This window comes from Coregonus lavaretus (assembly GCF_964263955.1).
Source record: "Coregonus lavaretus genome assembly, chromosome: 5".
Classification (NCBI taxonomy): Eukaryota; Metazoa; Chordata; class Actinopteri; order Salmoniformes; family Salmonidae; genus Coregonus; species Coregonus lavaretus.
In genome coordinates this window covers 16,410,480-16,433,904 of record NC_139992.1, presented here as the reverse complement: position 1 = coordinate 16,433,904, position 23,425 = coordinate 16,410,480, and the positions used below count along the sequence as shown (strand labels likewise).

The window sequence follows — 23,425 nt, the reverse complement described above, 5'->3', positions numbered from 1 at the left end:
CATTGTGGTCCTCTGTAGCTCAGCTGGTAGAGCACGGCGCTTGTAACGCCAAGGTAGTGGGTTCGATCCCCGGGACCACCCATACACAAAAAATTTATGCACGCATGACTGTAAGTCGCTTTGGATAAAAGCGTCTGCTAAATGGCATATTATTATTATTATTACATACAGTGGGGAGAACAAGTATTTGATACACTGCCGATTTTGCAGGTTTTCCTACTTACAAAGCATGTAGAGGTCTGTAATTTGTATCATAGGTACACTTCAACTGTGAGAGACGGAATCTAAAACAAAATATCCAGAAAATCACATTGTATGATTTTTAAGTAATTAATTAGCATTTTATTGCATGACATAAGTATATGATCACCTACCAACAAGTAAGAATCCCGGCTCTCACAGACCTGTTAGTTTTTCTTTAAGTAGCCCTCCTGTTCTCCACTCATTACCTGTATTAACTGCACCTGTTTGAACGTGTTACCTGTATAAAAGACACCTGTCCACACACTCAATCAAACAGACTCCAACCTCTCCACAATGGCCAAGACAAGAGAGCTGTGTAAGGACATCAGCGATAAAATTGTAGACCTGCACAAGGCTGGGATGGGCTACAGGACAATAGGCAAGCAGCTTGGTGAGAAGGCAACAACTGTTGGCACAATTATTAGAACATGGAAGAAGTTCAAGATGACGGTCAATCACCCTCGGTCTGGAACTCCATGCAATATCTCACCTCGTGGGGCATCAATGATCATGAGGAAGGTGAGGGATCAGCCCAGAACTACACGGCAGGACCTGGTCAATGACCTGAAGAGAGCTGGGACCACAGTCTCAAAGAAAATCATTAGTAACACACTACGCCGTCATGGATTAAAATCCTGCAGCGCACGCAAGGTCCCCCTGCTCAAGCCAGCGCATGTCCAGGCCCGTCTGAAGTTTGCCAATAACCATCTGGATGATCCAGAAGAGGAATAGCAGAAGGCCATGTGGTCTGATGAGACAAAAATATAGCTTTTTGGTCTAAACTCCACTCGCCGTATTTGGAGGAAGAAGAAGGATGAGTACAACCCCAAGAACACCATCCCAACCGTGAAGCATGGAAGTGGAAACATCATTCTTTGGGGATGCTTTTCTGCAAAGGGGACAGGACGACTGCACCGTATTGAGGGGAGGATGGATGGGGCCATGTATCGCGAGATCTTGGCCAACAACCTCCTTCCCTCAGTAAGAGCATTGAAGATGGGTCGTGGCTGGGTCTTCCAGCACGACAACGACCCGAAACACACAGCCAGGGCAACTAAGGAGTGGCTCCGTAAGAAGCATCTCAAGGTCCTGGAGTGGCCTAGCCAGTCTCCAGACCTGAACCCAATAGAAAATCTTTGGAGGGAGCTTAAAGTCCGTATTGCCCAGCGACAGCCCCGAAACCTGAAGGATCCGGAGAAGGTCTGTATGGAGGAGTGGGCCTGGCCTGTGCACAAATGTAGGCATACAAATATGCCCAATTGGGGATCTGACACTATTTCTAATTGGCTTAACGCACCACCACTAATGACCTGTTGAGCTTCTCAAAGTAATGTTCTCTTCACCTCAAAACAGCAAGCAAGCAAAGTATGTTTTTACATCCATTGAGAATTATAATAGTTCCTCAATGTATTTGAAAAATCTTTCCAGCTCTCACTCTTTCGATAACCACTCAGGGTGAAAGGGAAAAATGTAATGCTCTGATCCAGCAGAAACGTAATACAATAGGCCTACCTGATTACTTCTTATCAGTGCTTGACTTGGACTGAAAAAGGTTCCGGTACTAATTTTGGGTGCTGGTACCATTTATATTTACTTGCAGGAGCTCCACAATACATTTCACTAGACACTCTTATCCAGAGCGACTTACAGTTAGTGAGTGCATACATGTTTTTTTTTAAATATATATTTTGTGTCTGTCATTGCTCATTGGCAAGGGAATCTCTGAGGGCCCAGAATATTTTATACAATGTTGCAATTTCGCTAGTGCAAGTTTCTGGCCGGACCCAAGTTAATAGTTGATACAATGTTTCAAGTTTGTTTCTGTCACGAACGTTGAGAGACGGGTCGGACCAAGGTGCAGCGTGAAAAGCGTACATGTTTATTTCACCCAATAAACATACAAACCAAAACAAGAAACAACGTAATGTGAAGTCCAAAGGGCTATACAAATACCAGCCTAAACCGGAACAAGATCCCACAATACACAGTAGGCAATGGGCTACTTAAGTATGATGCCCAATCAGAGACAAATGGTGACAGCTGTCTCTGATTGGGAATCACACCCGGCCAAACCTAGCACTGCAACATAGAAATAGACTAACTAGAACTTAAAATATATAACATAGAAACTCACGCCCTGACCAAACCAACTAAAGACAACAGGCCTCTCAAGTCCAGGGCGTGACAGTACCCCACCCCAAAGGTGCGTACTCTGGCCGCACCAACCTGAATAATTAGGGGAGGGTCCGTGTGGGCTTTCAGCCTCGGAGGCGGATCCGGCTCCGGGCGTGACGAGCTCTTCCTCTCTGCCTCCCCGTTGCGCCCCTGGTCTGGTCTGGACCTCGGCGCGATGCTTCCCCTCTCCTTTCTCCCACGATGCACCAAGCCCTGTCTGGACCCTGGTGTTGGAGACCGCAAACCTGGAGAGGGGCTGACGTCTGGGCCTGGATCGGCAATCCTCCCGCGATGCACCAAGCCCTGTCAGGACCCTGGTGTAGGAGACCCCGAACCTGGAGAGGGGCTGACGTCTGGGCTTGAATCGGCAATCCCCCCACGATGCACCAAGCCCTGTCTGGACCCTGGTGTGGGAGACCCCGAACCTGGAGAGGGCCTGACGTCTGGGCCTGGATCGGCAATCCCCCCACGATGCACCAAGCCCTGTCTGGACCCTGGTTTGGCTGACCGGAGCTCGACTTGGCACCGGTGGAGCGGACTGCTCTAGCTCCAGAGTGGAGCAACCGGCCGGAGCTGGATCAGGCACCGGTGGAGCGGATTGCTCTAGCTCCGTAGTGGAGCAAACTTCCGGACCCGTATCCATCCCCATCTCTGGAGCAGGACTAAACGCCGTGCCCAACCTGGGCCCCGACGCAGAGGAAAATCCCAGCCCTGTAATAGGACTGGTTGCCGGCCCCAGACTGGGCACCGACACGGTTAGGAGCTCCTGCTCCAAAACGGGGCTGTACGTCGTGCCCACCCTGGGCACCGACGCAGAGGTGGTTTCCAACCCGGTAGTAGGGCTGGTTGCCGGCCCCAGACTGGGCACCGACACGCTAAAGTGCTCCCTGCAGGGGACCGTCGCTGGAGGTCAGGTGAGTTGTGTGGTTGGAGGATGTGTAGAAATGCCACCTCTCTCCCATCGCTCCAATCTACTCACCACGTGCTCCATTGTGCTGCCGAGTGCCTGGATCCTGCTCGCCTGCCGTTGGATACGTTCCTCCAAAGATCCGGACGGACCTACTGTACCTGCTGACTCCATTTTCGGTGCGTGTTTCTGTCCTGGAACGGGCCATGCCGGACTGGGAACACACGCCACTGGCTTGGTGCAAGGAGCAGGCACGGACCGTGCCAGACTGGGAACACGCACCACTGGCTTGGTGCGAGAAGCAGGCAAGGGGCGTACCGGGCTGGGAACTGGCGTTGGAGATGTACGACTGTTCCAATCCTTCTCTCTCTGCGCCCAATCCTCCTCCAATGAGGACTCCGGGAGCCCCCACGAGTTAGGGAACAGAAACTCATCGTCGTCATCATCCTCCGACTCCTCAGTGTAAAACTGTTCCCATTCCTGTTCCCATGGTCGTAGGGACTCCAACTGGAACCCCACCGGGTGCAGTGGTCGGAGCTCTTCTCTCTCGATCCGCAGGTCTTGGAGGACCTCTAAAATAGTGGCCTCCTCCTCTCTAGTCAGCCCTTTCACAGCCTCCTGCTGCCTCGTCGTCCACCCCGTGAGCCCCCCCCCAAAAAAAATTATTGGGGCTGCTTCTCGGGCTTCCTCTTCGGCCGGCACCGTTGATGTCGCCATTGATCCTCTCCTATCCGGGCTTCCTCCTTCATTGCCTTACCGTAACGGACAGCCTCCTCCTCTGTGATTTTCCCCCAACCGAGGAGGACATCTACTAACGTAGCCTCCCGCTGTGTCCTGGGTGTTTGCTCCTCCTGACCACGCTGCTTGGTATTTTTGTGGTGGGATCTTCTGTCACGAACGTTGAGAGACGGGTCGGACCAAGGTGCAGCGTGAAAAGCGTACATGTTTATTTCACCCAATAAACATACAAACCAAAACAAGAAACAACGTAATGTGAAGTCCAAAGGGATATACAAATACCAGCCTAAACAGGAACAATATCCCACAATATACAGTAGGCAATGGGCTACTTAAGTATGATCCCCAATCAGAGACAACGAGCGACAGCTGTCTCTGATTGGGAATCACACCCGGCCAAACCTAGCACTGCAACATAGAAATAGACACTAGAACACAAACATAGAATATACAGTGGGGGAAAAAAGTATTTAGTCAGCCACCAATTGTGCAAGTTCTCCCACTTAAAAAGATGAGAGAGGCCTGTAATTTTCATCATAGGTACACGTCAACTATGACAGACAAATTGAGAAAACAAAATCCGGAAAATCCCATTGTAGGATTTTTTATGAATTTATTTGCAAATTATGGTGGAAAATAAGTATTTGGTCACCTACAAACAAGCAAGATTTCTGGCTCTCACAGACCTGTAACTTCTTCTTTAAGAGGCTCCTCTGTCCTCCACTCGTTACCTGTATTAATGGCACCTGTTTGAACTTGTTATCAGTATAAAAGACACCTGTCCACAAACTCAAACAGTCACACTCCAAACTTCACAATGGCCAAGACCAAAGAGCTGTCAAAGGACACCAAAAACAAAATTGTAGACCTGCACCAGGCTGGGAAGACTGAATATGCAATAGGTAAGCAGCTTGGTTTGAAGAAATCAACTGTGGGAGCAATTATTAGGAAATGGAAGACATACAAGACCACTGATAATCTCCCTCGATCTGGGGCTCCATGCAAGATCTCACCCCGTGGGGTCAAAATGATCACAAGAACAGTGAGCAAAAATCCCAGAACCACACGGGGGGACCTAGTGAATGACCTGCAGAGAGCTGGGACCAAAGTAACAAAGCCTACCATCAGTAACACACTACGCCGCCAGGGACTCAAATCCTGCAGTGCGAGACGTGTCCCAATGCTTAAGCCAGTAAATGTCCAGGCCCGTCTGAAGTGCATTTGGATGATCCAGAAGAGGATTGGGAGAATGTCATATGGTCAGATGAAACCAAAATATAACTTTTTGGTAAAAACTCAACTCGTCATGTTTGGAGGACAAAGAATGCTGAGTTGCATCCAAAGAACACCATACCTACTGTGAAGCATGGGGTTCGAAACATCTTGCTTTGGGGCTGTTTTTCTGCAAAGGGACCAGGACGACTGATCCGTGTAAAGGAAAGAATGAATGGGGCCATGTATCGTGAGATTTTGAGTGAAACCCTCCTTCCATCAGCAAGGGCATTGAAGATGAAACGTGGCTGGGTCTTTCAGCATGACAATGATCCCAAACACACCGCCCGGGCAACGAAGGAGTGGCTTCGTAAGAAGCATTTCAAGGTCCTGGAGTGGCCTAGCCAGTCTCCAGATCTCAACCCCATAAAAAATCTTTGGAGGGAGTTGAAGTCTGTGTTGCCCAGCGACAGCCCCAAAACATCACTGCTCTAGAGGAGATCTGCATGGAGGAATGGGCCAAAATACCAGCAACAGTGTGTGAAAACCTTGTGAAGACTTACAGAAAACGTTTGACCTGTGTCATTGCCAACAAAGGGTATATAACAAAGTATTGAGAAACTTTTGTTATTGACCAAATACTTATTTTCCACCATCATATGCCAATAAATTCATAAAAAATCCTACAATGTGATTTTCTGGAATTTTTTTTCTAATTTTGTCTGTCATAGTTGACGTGTACCTATGATGAAAATTACAGGCCTCTCTCATCTTTTTAAGTGGGAGAACTTGCACAATTGGTGGCTGACTAAATACTTTTTTTCCCCACTGTATAACATAGAAACTCACACCCTGACCAAACCAACTAAAGACAACAGGCTTCTCAAGGCCAGGGCGTGACAGTTGCAGACAGGCCATGTGTAGCCAATGTGATTTATAGGATATTTATTTTTATCAGGATATTTTCTACCTGCAGGCTGTAATGTTTTTATTTGTTGGCTTTATGTAGGCTATTTTTACATGGTTGGCAATGGCAATATAAGTTACTTTTTAGGCTTGTATCATTTTCATTTAGATTTGGACAGATTTTTGATTAACCACATGACAATGATTTAGAGATATGAAGACATTATTATAAATTAAATGAAACTGTTTCACGAAAATGTGCATATGAAAATCATTTTTGGCATGCAGATTGGTAGAAATGGTAAGATAAAATCACATTCCACATCAGAAAGGTTGCTGACTCCTCATGTAGCCTATTACCGGCAACTTCAGGAGAGTAATGTCGAATCTGCGAAAGCCAGCAGGAGCAGGAGGAGAATAGATGGGTCAGGTTAAAGTTGTTTTCTTCTGATTATCTAGATCTCTGGTGCCCTCTTGAGGCATTTGTCTTGTTTCATCAAACCATGAGCTTAAAGCATCAGACAAACTCAATGCATATAGCTAATTTAATTAAAACACAGGGTATGTCTACAGTGCCTTCGGAAAGTATTCAGACCCCTTGAGTTTCTCCACATTGTGTTACGTTACAGCCTTATTCTAAAACTGATTAAAATGTTTTTTCCCCCTCACCAATCTGAACACAATACCCCATAATGACAAAGCAAAAACATGTATTTAGAAGTGTTTACAAATTTATATAAAAAAAAAATAATGGAAATATCACATTTACATAAGTATTCAGACCCTTTACTCAGTACTTTGTTGAAGCACCTTTGGCAGCGATTACAGCCTTGATTCTTCTTGGGTATGACACTACAAGCTTTGCACACCTGTATTTGGGGAGTTTCTCCCATTCTTCTCTGCAGATCCTCTCAAGCTCTGTCAGGTTGAATGGGTTGTGTCGCTGCACAGCTATTTTCAGGTCTCTCCAGAGATCGGTCGGGTTCGATCGGGTTCAAGTCCGGGCTCTGGCTGGGCCACTCAAGTACATTCAGAGACTTATCCCGAAGCCACTCCTGCGTTGTCTTGGCTGTGTGCTTAGGTTCTTTGTCCTGTTGGTAGCTGAACCTTAGCTCCAGTCTGAGGTCCTGAGTGCTCTGGAGCAGGTTTTCATCAAGGATCGCTCTGTACTTTTATCTGTTCATCTTTCCCTCGATCCTGACTAGTCTCCCAGTCCCTGCCACTGAAAAACCTCCCAACAGCATGATGCTGCCACCATCATGATTCACTGTAGGGATGGTGCCAGATTTCCTCCAGACGTGACACTTGGCATTCAGGCCAAAGAGTTCAATCTTGGTTTCTTCAGACCAGAAAATCTTTCTTCTCATGATCTGAGTCCTTTAGGTGCCTTTTGGCAAACTCCAAGCGGGCTGTCATGTGCCTTTTACTGAGGAGTGTCTCGCCACTCTACCATAAATGCCTGATTGGTGGAGTGCTGCAAATATGGTTGTCCTTCTGGAAGGTTCTCCCATCTCCACAGAGGAACTCTGGAGCTCTGTCAGAGTGACAATAGGATTCGTGGTCTCCTTCCTGACCAAGGCCATTATTTCATGATTGCTCAGTTCGGCTGGGCGGCCAGCTCTAGGAAGAGTCTTTGTGGTATCAAATTTATTCCATTTAATAATGATGGAGGCCACTGTGTTCTTGGGAACCTTCAATGTTGCAGACATTTTTTGGTACCTTTCCCCATATGTAAAACTGTTCCCATTCCTGTTCCCATGGTCGTAGGGACTCCAACTGGAACCCCACCGGGTGCAGTGGTCGGAGCTCTTCTCTCTCGATCCGCAGGTCTTGGAGGACCTCTAAAATAGTGGCCTCCTCCTCTCTAGTCAGCCCTTTCACAGCCTCCTGCTGCCTCGTCGTCTATCCTGTCTCGAAGCTCTACGGACAATTCCTTCGACCTCATGGCTTGGTTTTTGCTCTGACATACACTGTCAACTGTGGGATCTTATATAGACAGGTGTGTCCCTTTCCAAATCATGTCCAATCAATTGAATTTACCACAGGTGGACTCCAAGTCGTACAAACATCTCAAGGATGATCAATGGAAACAGGATGCACTTGATCTCAATTTCGAGTCTCATAGCAAAGGGTCTGGTTACTTATGTAAATAAGGTATTTATGTTTTTTATTTTTAATACAGTTGCAAAATGTTCTACAAACCTGTTTCCGCTTTGTCATTATGGGTTATTGTGTGTAGATTGATGAGAAAATATATAAATAATCAATTTTAGAATAAGGCTGTAACATAATAAAATGTGGAAAAAGTCAAGGGGTCTGAATACGTTCCGAATGCACTGTATATATGGAAAAATACATAATAATGTTGACCAATCAATTGGTCGAAAGAACAGACGACTTTGGGTCGAACAATATATTGTTTTGTCAGTGACAGCCCTAATACAAATGCAGTTTGTTTTTGTAAGGTATATGTAAATGTAACGCCCCCACTAAGCCACGCTTCCAATAATTTCCCAGGGTGCTTTACCTTTCAATTGAATTGTAGAGTTACCACCCATGACTGTATTTGTTAGTGACAGAGACATGGTTGTTGAATTCATTAAGTTTTGGTCCTATGGCCTTCACCAAGTGAGTTTCTAGGTGAATAGTATCATTGTAATTCAACCATTACATATATCTTACACAGTGACCTGAAACTCGTAGTTTAAATTCCATAAACTTTCCCAAAACACTTTCTATTAATCTTCCAACCAGGATTTCTGGAAAACCTGGGAAATTTACCAGAATTTGGAAATCTTAACTGTAAATCACATTATGCTGGCTTGTAAAGTGATGTGTAATTCTTATTGGAATCTAGCCAGCGTTAGGCTATCCAACAGTTGACATTTGTATTCACCCGCAACCTGCATTCATAATGACTGCCAGGGTTATAAACAGTGGGAGGAAACTACCTAAGCCATTTAAACTGGAACAACAATTTCAGTAACAGGTGCAAAAATTTCAATGATTGAATTAGTTTAGAATTTTATTTGTATCTTTGTGTAGCATAACATTTAATCAATCAATCACTCAATGCACATGCACATGCAAAAACACAGATATTAAAAATATTTCCAAAAAATCAACCTGTTGTAGAGCATGCTGGGAAAAAAAGTTAATTTGTTATCAAAAAAATGTAGTTGGTGTGACTTCTCATTTAGTTTTGAGTCAGTACCACATAAACATTTTAAGTAATAATGACTTTTCATTGACTTTGTGTACAACTTCCTAGAAGTATTTGAGTAAAAAATGCCTTGGGGTTTACAGTGTGGGAAGCACCCCTTCAGCAACTTATGTCAACAGACAGCATCGACAAAGCCTCTGTTCACAACAATGGTAATTGCCAATAGAATGACATGCTGCACCAGGGCTGTCAGGTGAGGGGTTAGAAAACCACTGACTGATCTGATCACTGCCCCTAGTGGGTGGAGGCCAGGAATATGAGGATGACAGAGACCAGGAGGGAGGAAGGATATATATATCTATCTATCTATCTATCTATCTATCTATCTATCTATCTATCTATCTATCTATCTATCTATCTATCTATCTATCTATCTATCTATCTATCTATCTATCTATCTATCTATCTATCTATCTATCTATCTATCTATCTATCTATCTATCTATCTATCTATCTATCCATCCATCCATCCATCCATCCATCCATCTATCTATCTATCTGTCTGTCTGTCTGTCTGTCTGTCTGTCTGTCTGTCTGTCTGTCTGTCTGTCTGTCTGTCTGTCTGTCTGTCTGTCTGTCTGTCTGTCTGTCTGTCTGTCTGTCTGTCTGTCTGTCTGTCTGTCTGTCTGTCTGTCTGTCTGTCTGTCTGTCTGTCTGTCTGTCTGTCTGTCTGTCTGTCTGTCTGTCTGTCTGTCTGTCTGTCTGTCTGTCTGTCTGTCTGTCTGTCTGTCTGTCTGTCTGTCTGTCTGTCTGTCTGTCTGTCTGTCTGTCTGTCTGTCTGTCTGTCTGTCTGTCTGTCTGTCTGTCTGTCTGTCTGTCTGTCTGTCTGTCTGTCTGTCTGTCTGTCTGTCTGTCTGTCTGTCTGTCTGTCTGTCTGTCTGTCTGTCTGTCTGTCTGTCTGTCTGTCTGTCTGTCTGTCTGTCTGTCTGTCTGTCTGTCTGTCTGTCTGTCTGTCTGTCTGTCTGTCTGTCTGTCTGTCTGTCTGTCTGTCTGTCTGTCTGTCTGTCTGTCTGTCTGTCTGTCTGTCTGTCTGTCTGTCTGTCTGTCTGTCTGTCTGTCTGTCTGTCTGTCTGTCTGTCTGTCTGTCTGTCTGTCTGTCTGTCTGTCTGTCTGTCTGTCTGTCTGTCTGTCTGTCTGTCTGTCTGTCTGTCTGTCTGTCTGTCTGTCTGTCTGTCTGTCTGTCTGTCTGTCTGTCTGTCTGTCTGTCTGTCTGTCTGTCTGTCTGTCTGTCTGTCTGTCTGTCTGTCTGTCTGTCTGTCTGTCTGTCTGTCTGTCTGTCTGTCTGTCTGTCTGTCTGTCTGTCTGTCTGTCTGTCTGTCTGTCTGTCTGTCTGTCTGTCTGTCTGTCTGTCTGTCTGTCTGTCTGTCTGTCTGTCTGTCTGTCTGTCTGTCTGTCTGTCTGTCTGTCTGTCTGTCTGTCTGTCTGTCTGTCTGTCTGTCTGTCTGTCTGTCTGTCTGTCTGTCTGTCTGTCTGTCTGTCTGTCTGTCTGTCTGTCTGTCTGTCTGTCTGTCTGTCTGTCTGTCTGTCTGTCTGTCTGTCTGTCTGTCTGTCTGTCTGTCTGTCTGTCTGTCTGTCTGTCTGTCTGTCTGTCTGTCTGTCTGTCTGTCTGTCTATCTATCTATCTATCTATCTATCTATCTATCTATCTATCTATCTATCTATCTATCTATCTATCTATCTATCTATCTATCTATCTATCTATCTATCTATCTATCTATCTATCTATCTATCTATCTATCTATCTATCTATCTATCTATCTATCTATCTATCTATCTATCTATCTATCTATCTATCTATCTATCTATCTATCTATCTATCTATCTATCTGTCTGTCCCAGTGGCAGGACCCTGACAGACAGGGGAGAGGTTACCAGCAGGGCCACAGAGTAAATGTATCCGTCAGTCAGCCTGGAAAATATGTTTAAAACCTTGACATCACACTGTGTACCGTGCAAGGTTACACACACACATACACAAACACGTGCACGTGCACACGTGCAAGCAGAAGGGGGCAGAAACAAACACTTGGACTCATTAAAGGGCACACACATACACACACACACATGCATGCACACACACAGCATGCATGCACGCACACACAAACAAACGGAAGCACACGCGCACAGACACACACCAACCATCATTCTCAAAAAATATTTCAGAGGGAGTAGGTTTTTCAGTGACTGTCATCATGGCAAAGAGCAAGTTATCTCCTGTCACATTTCTTGTCAATTACCTCACACCCTGGCCACACGCACGCAAGCACACACAAACACACACACTCCCCTCTACCTCCTACTACCACCCCCTGCCTGCTGTAATGTTTTCCTGAATGGAAAAGGGAAAATCAATCTAAAGCTAGTGGATAGTGGCATCAGGCTTCCCTCTGCTTCCCTCTGCTTAGTCCTCCAACTGTCTGTCCTGACCACCATCAGTCTCAGGTAACAGACAGAGATCCAAGAGAAAAACGTACACAGGATTCCTCAACTGCCTTCAGACCCCCTCCCTCCCTCTTCCCCTCTTTCATTGCGCAGGGTGGTCTCTCTGTGTCCTTATTCATGTCAAATTAAAGTGATGGAAATGAACTTGAAAGCATGCTAATTGCAATTGTCAATCCAAGCTAGGCGGGCCTCACAGACATGAGCTCCCCAACACTTCATCAGTATTCATTAATAATGAAGGGTGCTGAGGATCAGGGGGATGTAATCTCAGCAGCGTCCCAAATGGCATCCTACAACAAAAGTAGTGCACTATGTAGGGAATAAGGTGCCATCTAAACCGGCAGGCAGCATACAATCACCAAAACCAAGCCTGGGGACAAATAACCAGTCTGTCAAAAGTGAAGAGAAGAAAATGAGATATATAGGGGAGAGAGGGAGGGAGAGAGAGAGAGAGAGAGAGAGAAGAGAGAGAGAGAGAGAGAGAGAGAGAGAGAGAGAGAGAGAGAGAGAGAGAGAGAGAGGGAGAGAGAGAGAGAGAGAGAGAGAGAGAGAGAGAGAGAGAGAGAGAGAGAGAGAGAGAGAGAAGAGAGAGAGAGAGAGAGAGAGAGAGAGAGAGAGAGAGAGAGAGAGAGAGAGAGAGAGAGAGGGAGGGAGGTGTAGAGGAAGGGAGAGGGGTGTTGAAGAGAGAAAGAGAGAGAAAGGAACAGAGAGGGAGAGAAAAGGAGAGGGAGGCACAGAGAGAGAGAGTAAGTGTCCTTCCCCATCATGGCTGTAGAAGGACAGAGGCTGTAGGATAGGTAGAGGATGGACAAACTGTAGCAGAACAGATGCTGTAGGATAGGTAGAGGATGGACAAACTGCAGCAGAACAGAGGCTGTAGGATAGGTAGAGGATGGACAGGCTGTAGCAGAACAGAGGCTGTAGGATAGGTAGAGGATGGACAGGCTGTAGCAGAACAGAGGCTGTAGGATAGGTAGAGAATGGACAGGCTGTAGCAGAACAGAGGCTGTAGGATAGGTAGAGGATGGGCAGGCTGTAGCAGAACAGAGGCTGTAGGATAGGTAGAGGATGGACAGGCAGAGAAAGCGGATGACCCACGAAATAAGAGGTGGAGGGTTAGTCTGAAATAAAGTTTGGGTCAAAGTCCTTGACCATGAGTCTCACTCTTATCATGTCCCTATTTGGATGCAGAGAGGTAGGTGTATGCTGTCATTAATTCAGACAGCTCCTCCTATCCTGAGTTCAGGCAACAGGCTGGGGACAGACTACATTAAATGTCTCCTCTACTCCTCCGTGTTCTCCAGGCTCATTAACCCCTATTTGACCTTTGTCCTCTGGAGCGCACAGGGTCAGGATAACTCTAGGGTGCTGACAGCTACTCTAAGGGCCACTTATGAAGTTGTCTAAATTTGCTCAACCCAATCTGCCCAGTCTCGTCCTATATATAATACACTTTAATATTCACTTAACTCCTTTTCAAATTGAGTTTTAATGTCTATGTAGATATGTTTTAATTTGAGTTGCCTAGTGTTTATGACATGGGGCCATAAATGCATTATGTGCTACTTGGTGTTATAATACAGAGGATTTATGTAGTGTCTTCTAACACCCAAAGATACACTTGGTAGGTGGAAACTTGGTCCTGTAGACTACAAACAACTCCAGTTGTAGAATTTAACATCAGTAGCACCAACCTCCTCTATAGTGACTACTGAAACCGTATCATGATCACCATGATCTTTAGCATGACACTGGTACTGACTAAAACTGTAAGTAGATCCTGTAAGGATGTAACTAGTATATTTCCATCTGGTTTATATCATAATGACGCTGAGTGTTATCTAGACGATGTAGGCTAAGCGAACACTTTAGATTACAGCCATCAAAGGGCTATAACTAGAGCATGGTCCCTTTTTAGAAGAGCCTGTAGCAGGCTACTTCAGTCTGAAGGCTAAAAAAGGCAGGAGAGAGAGAGAGAGAGAGAGAGAGAGAGAGAGAGAGAGAGAGAGAGAGAGAGAGAGAGAGAGAGAGAGAGAGAGAGAGAGAGAGAGAGAGAGAGAGAGGAGAGAGAGAGAGAGAGAGAGAGACAACATCTAATATATCCTATATCTTATCTGACCCCACCCCTCCACCTCCGCCCGCCTCTTCCAGTCTCTAACCGTCAAGCTAATGATGTGAAACATAATGGGAATATTTACAGTTTCTGTTTGTAAATGATATTGGTATAATTAACACCATGGTCTGCATCCCAAATGGCACCCTATTCCCTTTATAGTCCACTACTTTTGAACAGGGTCCATATGTCTTTTGTCAAAAGTAGTGCACTTCATATCACTCACATTTAGCACTAGAGACATAAGGCAGGGAGCCACAATTAACCAGGCAGGGGACTGATAGGCTGGAGGAGAAAGAGGGCTTTGTTCTAGAAGGAATGCTGTCTATAGATTAATTGATATGCAATTGTGTAAAGCATGCAGGTATAATGCTTCATTATTGTTAAAAGCATGTATGAGCCTTTATAATGTCTTGCTATAAGGCTTGTAACATGTTATGTTAGTAATTCAACCAAGCTACTCTTGTAGATGGACAGGAAAAGGAATGTGGTAGAGTTGTTGATCATTTACATTTACATTTACATTTTAGTCATTTAGCAGACGCTCTTATCCAGAGCGACTTACATATTTTTATTTATTTTATACTGGCCCCCTGTGGGAATCGAACCCACAACCCTGGCGTTGCAAACACCATGCTCTATCAACTGAGCTACATCCCTGCCGGCCATTCCCTCCCCTACCCTGGACGACGCTGGGCCAATTGTGCGCCGCCCATGAGTCTCCCGGTCGCGGCCGGCTGCGACAGAGCCTGGATTCGAACCAGGATCTAGTGGCACAGTTTTGCACTGCGATGCAGTGCCTTAGACCACTGCGCCACTCAGGAGCTGATCCACTTATGACTGTGGTTACAAGGTGACAGTGACATCAGGGTCAGGGAATGGTGAAGGCATTATCAGGTGGATTACTGGACTACCTCAACTCATACGCACACAACTGAATTAAGGGGAAATGGAAAGAAAGAGGGCTAAGTGTTACCTATTTGTGAACCATCATGTGGAAATTAAATGCATGTGCCGCAAATTGCTTGCATTTGTGTGCGAGAAACACACATTCACAAATAAGTCAGATTCAAGACACAGAAAAAAGACAATCTTGGGGTTGAATTCAGTTATTAATCTTCTAGCTGGGTCTCCATTCATCAGCGGTATGGAGGCAGTTTAGAAGATGGACTCTATTTACTGCTAAAGCTGTTCTGGGAGCTTATGATGCAGCCATTCATCTCTGGCTATTTTAAAAGGGAGACAAAGCACAAGCATCACTTTCAATCACCCAGGAGACAGCCTGCCAGCCACACCGCCCAGACCACTAGATAGCCAGGCAGAAAGGAAAGAAGCTTCTAGCTAGGTTTTCCTTTACTCCTCTCCCCCTCTCCTCCCCATTGAGGTGACTTTTTCCTCCTCCTCCTCTGCCCTACACTCTAAAAATTAGGGGATCAACAAAGGTTCTTCTAAAATCGTCAAAGTTCATTAAAGAACCTTAGGGTTCTTGGCACTGAAAATTGCACCCAAAAGTTTATTCCAAGAAACCCATAGGAGGTGGGGTTAATCGAGGAACCTCCTTTGTAGGTGGGGGTTCTTGCAGGAACCTAACTGCCCAACTGAAACATTTGGATTTGAATTTGAAAGGACAGCAAGAGCAGGCACTTAACTGAAAAATTTTAAGATGTCCTCAATTTAAGGTAAGGTTTGTCCCTTGTATGATTTTAATTGGTATTGTTTTTTGATGACACTATCCTTTTTTTCATATTCGTGCAAATCTTTCTAAAACAGAAAATTGACACAATTTAATGGATATCAATCAACAAAGAGGTAAGAATATGTACTGTAGGCTGTAAGAATATGTTGAAGGCTAGCTGTATTGGGTGCAGATGACTGAACTGCTCACTTTTATGTCTGTAGGTATACAGACGAGAAGGCATACAAAGGTATGTCAATTGGTATTGGTATGTTATGCAGATCAGATTGACCATAATAATATGCCATTTAGCAGACGCTTTTATCCAAAGTGACTTACAGTCATGCGTGCATACATTTTTGTGTATGGGTGGTCCCAGGGGATCGAACCCACTACCTTGGCGTTACAAGCACCGTGCTCTACCAGCTGAGCTACAGAGGACCATCCTCCTCCCTTACCTCTTCAAGGAATATCCCATAGGCCTCTACATTATGGACAAGGTGTGTGTATGAAAACCTTTATTAAAACAGTTATTTTCATTCACATTTACCATAAAAACCAAGGTATGAATACTGTCATGTGCATGTTTTGTTAATTGTCTGTATAGCTACTCTTTTTTGGATTCACAGACTTCACCCTCCCTACATCTCTGATGAATATAACAGGAAACCTGTTAGATCACCATGCACTGTAAAATCATTCTGGCTATGGATACGAAGAACATCAACACATTAACATCAACATGCCAGAGGATATACCCATTGGACTTGGGGCTCTGCTGGGAGTTTTTCCTCATATTTAGATTTCTTTATTCTGCTTTGTCACTAAAATCATAATAAACACTGACAACTAAAATATTGTGTTATTGTTGTTATTGTTAAGCATATTAGTATTAATAATAATAATAGGGGAGGGGGGAGTAGTTATGAAATTTACCCCAAAAGGTTCTTCAAAAGATTATTTGAGGATCCACTGAAAGGGGTTCTTTGAAGAACTAGCAAGTGCTTGTAACCAAGGGCCTAAACCCCATCACCACCTGGCTCTATGTTCATCCCTTTATGAGTTCTGCAACAGCAAGCTGCAACAAACTAAAAGCTGATTGTTCTGAGTAGGATTGTAGCTTCTAGCAGAGTTGAACAATAATCATACTCTCTTCACCATCACTTTCTGCTTCCTCTCTTACCCACAATCTCTAGCAGTGTCCCATGGGTCTATTACCTCTGCAGGGGGCCAATGGTAACACTGGACTGCTTCCCTCCACAGCACGCCACACTCTGGCATTTTGTTTTTCGCCGCGGGGGGTAAGGCGATCTAGTTGTCAACATTGTTTTGGGGAACACAGAAGGGCTTAAATGCCTCAGTTTTGTTTTGTTATGTAGAACTGTCTATGTTATGCATTGCTGTATTCTAGAGGCCACAGCTACATGGCTTTTACAGACAGGAAGAATGTTTCAACACAAAAGGGATATGAATGGTTCACTTTTAGTACTAAAGAAAAGCTGACTCTGTTTTGATTACTTACAGTAGATCATAACAGAATTACTGGGCCCAAATATAAACAATGCTGACTTACATGGTCAAATTATTTGTTTTTGTTTTAAAACAAACTAACAATCAGATAAAAAAATGATTCAAGCAATTCCTCAAAGTCATTTTTAGAATGGGGGTTATACAGTAGTCACCTATTTGTCAAAGTGTAATGTAATTTCTGAATCGGAACACATACATGGTAAACTTGAGGAGGTGACTATGTCTAAATATCGATCAGTTAATCAATGTTAAATACATTGAGACAAAGTCCTCTGTGGCCTCTGGTCATACAGGAGATTGGGTTTCCTTCTACTAGGTTAAAGTCACACCTCATAAAGTGCTTGGGGGTTCAGACAACCACCCAACCAAACCAGCCCATTACAACACAACACACACAATAATGCAGTAAGCAGCACACCAGGGGCTAGCCCTCCATCCACCCGATTCTCCCAAATGGACCAGAACCTACTGAGATAGGAAGTTCTGTATCTAACAACACTATGTCCCAAATGGCAGAATATTCCCTATATATTTTGACCAGAGCCCTAAGGGCCCTGTAGTAGTGTCCTATATACACTCTTAAAAATAAAGGTGCAAGTTGGACACAAATAAGGTTCTTGAGAGCGATGTAATCGGGGAACCATTTTAGGGTCTCTGAAGAACCAGAAATGTTCGGCCATCCAGGACCGGAATTGAATAGCCCTGCTGTAGGGTTTTAAGCCTTATTTGCATATTTCCCAGGGTTCCTTTCGATTGAATTTTAGAGTTACCAGTACCACCAATGACTGTGTTTGCCAGTGACAGAGACATGGTTGTTGCATTCATTCATTTTCACCAAGTGAGTTCCTAAGTGAATATGTTGTTATAAAAATTACATTCTTTAAGACAAGAAAATGGATATTTCATAAAGCCCTCTTTTGAGGGCCTAGTTGAACCCTAACACAGTGGCCTGAAACTCATCATTTACAAGCCACATCAGGTGTGCAATCTCATTATGCTGGCTTGCAAAGTTATGTGTAATTCCTATTGGAATGGGGATATCCAACATGTATAATTTTTATTCACCTGCAATCTGCATTCAGAATGACCACCAGGGTTGGGAAGACATGAGATATGAGACTACCTTAAACATCTAAACTGGAACAACAAGTTCAGTAATGGGTGTAATAAGTGCAAGTAACAAATTGGAATAGTTTGGAAAAATGTCTGTCATTTATATTTCAGTAGCATAAGATTAATTAATCAATTAATGTACAAGCAAAAACATAGATATTTAAACAAACAATTGTAAAAATCTATCTGCAATAGAGCATTCTGGGAAATATGATAATGATATGTATGGTTTTGGTTCAACACTGGTTATTAACACCAACACTGGGGTTACTTTACACTGCTGAGTGTTAATTGAACTCCTTACAGTGTTAATTTAACTCTTGAATCAACACTATAAATGTTTCACTGAAAAATCAAGACTACTTAACACTGGCCAATTTGTTGTGTGCTATGAAAGGGACACATCTGCAGGCTTCCATACATTTCAGGAACCTTTCAGAATTCTGAAGAACCACAGTACCACGTCAAGAACCCCACACTTAACTCAACATGTCTTTATAGGGCAAGAGTTATCCAAGGAACCTTAAGAGCTGAGGAAGAACCATTTAAGAACCTTAATTTTCTTCAGTGTAAGCAATACGTTGAGAACGTGCTGACCGGTGGTGATGTGGGAGATGTGCTTGAGAGGTAGGGGCAGGAGAGGTCATCTACAGCCATTTGAACATACTGAATATATAGATGATTTTCTAGTACATATGTTGTAGAATGAAACACCTATATGCCTTAAATGTTTATGGATTAAGAACCAATTAAAGGGTTAAAACAGAGCAGATACATTTCTTTAGTGCAAATGCTGTGCTTCTGATAACTCCCCGCAGCTGGTCTGGGTATGTCAATGACATGTGATGGAGATACAACTTCTCGTTGTGGCTGTGTGGAGATTGGAGTAACAATGGCACTAGTGTTATCACTTGTTTGTGCTTATGACCTGACACACATAGCCACATGCACATAGTCACAAGGAAAAACCATAGCGGCTCAGGGTCCTGGGAGGATGCTTTTTGGGATTGGCTTAAATGTATGTGGTTGAGAATGGGTTATGGCCATGACATGTTTAAACCATGTTTAAGTATGAATTGATATGTTTTATAATGTGTTATGAAAGGATAAGGGTAAAACAGAATGAACATGATTGATACTTTGTACTCCAGATGCATGCCTGGATAGTGAATATAGTCAATACAGAGTGTGATTGTGCTTTAACGTACGTATGTATATAATTTATTGAGTCACACCACCAATATAATGAGATAAGTGACAGAGGCCCCATTTAGAGAAGTGCACGTAGCCCTTGTGAGTAAAACAACATGTGACACCGAAGGATGTTAATCATGTACATATAATGGAGTAACTCTGTATGTTGTATAAGCATGACTATGCATTTGTGTCTGTATAAAAGGAGAGCTCCGGGTCAGGGCAAGCAATTGCTCCATGGACCAGCTCGGCTTTGTTTCGTTTTAAATAAAGTATATTCTGAATTCACAAGCTCCATTTTTTTTAGATACTTTTGAGTTAAATATTTCTACCACAAATGCTTTGTGTGTGTGTGTGTGTGTGTGTGTTGGGTCAAGTAAGTGATTACACCACTGGTCCCTCATCTAACCTACAAGTGCACACCTCTCTCTCTACCTCTGTTTCTTTCTTATTAATCTTCAACCAATCCCAACCATTTCATTATGATTTATTCTACATCTCTGAAACATCTCTAATCAAATAGGATATGGATTGTGTTGAATCAGAGATAATTAATCAGGTCATCATAATTTCATGATGTCTCCCACCAAGCAGAAGAGAACATGGAGACAATCAGTGTTTGGTACTTAGAGATCAGAGCTGCAGAGGATGAAGGTCTGATTATCACAGACAGCCTAGCTGATTGATAAGAGAGGACCTAGGAGTAAAACAATGTCTGACCAACAAGATTGAATGGACAATGGCTGGTTGCAAAGTTCATTGAATATACACTGAAATGTTCAACTACGTGATTCCAGAACACTTCTAGGTGTGATTCCAGAACATTTCCTAGGTGTGATTCTAGAACTCATTCTAGAACAGATTGTCCAAAGCATAATTTTAATACTGATGTGTAAGTCAGGTCTAACACTGAGGAAGGAGAGGTCTAAGATTAAAAGCTAAATTGTTGGGGAGAACAGTGAACACATTGCTAAGAAGGGATAGTAGTGTCAGGTCTTACCCTGAGGAAGGAGAGGTCTCTGGAGCGATCGATGCTGGTGATCTCCAGGTTACCCATGACAACCTCACAGTTCTCGTAGTACTTCCTCAGGGTGCGGTACTGCTGCTCCAGGTCCGACAGGGTACTCAGCTTGTTCTCTGTGCCCGCACATACTGCAAAGAGAGGAGAGAGGGGGAGGTATATTAGATATACATGTTTTACAGAGTAAGTGATGATCGTGATCCATCCAAAACATTGAAACAAGACTTCACTCAGCCAATAAAAAAATATAAAGGAAGTCAGTGTATTTATTAGTTCCACCAACATGTTTATGGTCTGTGATACCAATGAGAACACAGGAATGATCGAATATTCTACATCTAGAATCTGGTGTTTTATTAGCATTTGGCTACCCTCATCACTACACGTCATCACTTGGCTCAACACATACAGTGACAGAGATCTGGGCTTTACACTACATGTCAGTCCCTGGCCAGCGGGCTGTGAGATACAGAAGCTCTGTGGTTGGTGGGCCCAGCCTGGTAGGACTACTGAAGAGGGTGTGTGTGTGTGTGTGTGTGTGTGTGTGTGTGTGTGTGTGTGTGTGTGTGTGTGTGTGTGTGTGTGTGTGTGTGTGTGTGTGTGTGTGTGTGTGTGTGTGTGTGTGCATGTGCGTGTACAGGAAGCCCCTGAGGCCCAGTGGGCAGATGAGTCCCTGTTAGCGTGTGGCCAAGCTACTAAGTAGACTCCTGCTGTGTAATTAAAGCCTGTCTTTTCCACCCATCGAACACCTTTTACCCCCACTAGGACAGGAGACATCTGCCCTGTCAGCTGCTGCTGCTGCCCACAGGATAGCCCAGAACACACCGAAATATCAAATGAATCAAAACAAAGCACACACACTTTTAAAAAATGTGCACAGATGTACGCACACGAGCACAAACACACAAACACACACCCACACAGTGGGCTTGAGTGGTGCTTCGTCCATCAGTTGAGGTAAAAATAAGCAATTCTAAGATTCATTTGTATTTTAAGAATAATGACTAAAGGATTTCACCCCAAATACAGTATAAATGTGTGAACGGTGTTAGAGTTATAATGTAGTGGCAACCCACTAACAGAGGGGGGCGGGACTAAACATTCCAGGGTGAAGGGGACTGAGAAAACTGGTTAAAAAAAAGCCTCCTAAAGGTGGGCGGAGTAAAGTGCCTTTGTGTGTCAAGGGGTATAAAGCTGTATGTATGTTTTTTGGCGGCAGAGCTCTCCGTGATTAAAAATACAGATCATTCTTGCTGGTTGTGGACCTTGAATCATTTATGATTAAAACCAGAGCCTTACAACACCTGGTAATGATTCAAGCTTAGGTTGAATTAGAGATAGAAATTCTCATGACAAGTGGTCCTTCGAGTGAATCTCAAAAATACGTCTTTGTCGTTCTAAGGACACCGAAACCGTGCACGGGCGGATGATAGCATCCGTGGAGAATAGTCCTGGCCTTTGACGTTAAGGTTATAAACAGGCCGGTGATGAATCTTATGAATGATAAAGACGTTAACGAGATTGAAAAAGCATTTAATCCCGACTGCAAGGAGGAGGTCAGTAATTTTTATTCATGGCTTTTGGTGAGATTATTTGAATTTGTATGAGAATAATAATTATTGTGAAGGGCAGAGAATAGTTAGCAAAATCTCATAAGAGAATTATAAAGGAAGGAAGGGGGGTCCGAAATTGACCCTAGGTGAATAGCTATTACCAAAATAATCTAGTTAATATTGAGATTGTACGAGATACAGTCTTTACAATATAAACAGGAAGGGGGATAATTATCGTCGTGTGAGATAGATAGAAACAAGTCGAGAGTCAGAAGCAGCTGGGGATTTGCTCTAACTCTGTCTATTTCATAAAACTGGAGCAGTTACGACCTCTAGGTTACGGATAGTGTTAGCAAAAAATTGTAAGGTTGTATAAATGTGAGACCTAATGATCCATCGAAATGCGTGATAATTGTTTCAAGGGAGTGACTAAAATAAGTCGCGTGAGAAAAAATGGTTGTCCCATCCGTTTAAAACTGGGGTCTTAAAAACCTCTGGGTTACGGGTTGAATAATTTAAATGGTTGATTACAAAAGCAGATCATAAATTTTTTCAAAAGTCGCACTATTAAAAAGTCCCAAAGGAAATCATTATTGATTTAATTATTACTAAAGGGGGGGGGGTTTCTTATTTTGCTACCATGGGGAATAAATATTCTAAAGAGGTCTGAGAATTAACGGGGGATGAAAGATATATGTTAGGGAGGGATCGAAGAAATACGTTTTATGGATCCATTTGGGAGAAGAGGTATGGATTTATTGGGAATCTGGATGTGGAGAAATTAGAGGCTAAACTGTGGAACGGATTTGAAGAAACAGCGGGGGGAGGGGCTAGACACAGCGAGGGTATGGCTGTTGGAGGCTCGGAAAAGAGAGTGTAAGGACCCGTGTAAATACTGTAACAAAACAGGTCATAACCATCGCGACTGCAGAGCTAAGTGAAAGGGCAATGTCCGGGAAATGACAGTCTATTTTTTGGTTCCACGGGTAGAATGTTTGTAATTTGTGTCAATTAAGAATTGGCTAGAAACACCACAAAGCAATTATTTGAGAGGTACCTATACATTTCTAACGATATATACGTATGAACTTTCTCACCCAAACGTAGACGTACGTCATGGGTGAGAAAGTAGAGAATATTTACATTTGCATTTTTGGTCATTTAGCTGACGCTCTTGTCCGGAGTGACTTGCAGGAGCAATTAGGGTTGGGTGCCTTGTTCGGGGGCACATCGGCAGATTCTTCGCCTGGTCGCCTCGGGGATAAGAACCGGCGACCTCTCGGTTTCTGACACGGTGCTCTTGGTTACTGGGCCGATATGAGTTTAAGGTTGTGCCGTTGTTTGTTTATGTGATAAGGTTATGTGATAAGGTTTAATGGG

General features: G+C 43.7%; 1 pseudogene across 1 annotated transcript in view; it reads right to left on the bottom strand.

The window, feature by feature from the left end:
• LOC311128815 (receptor tyrosine-protein kinase erbB-4-like) overlaps positions 1 to 23,425 on the bottom strand; it is a 506,504-nt pseudogene that overhangs the window by 227,631 nt on the left and 255,448 nt on the right. The window contains exon 2 of the transcript in view: positions 20,472 to 20,623. The product of the transcript in view is annotated as a receptor tyrosine-protein kinase erbB-4-like (transcript). The remainder of the gene's footprint in view (positions 1 to 20,471; positions 20,624 to 23,425) is intronic.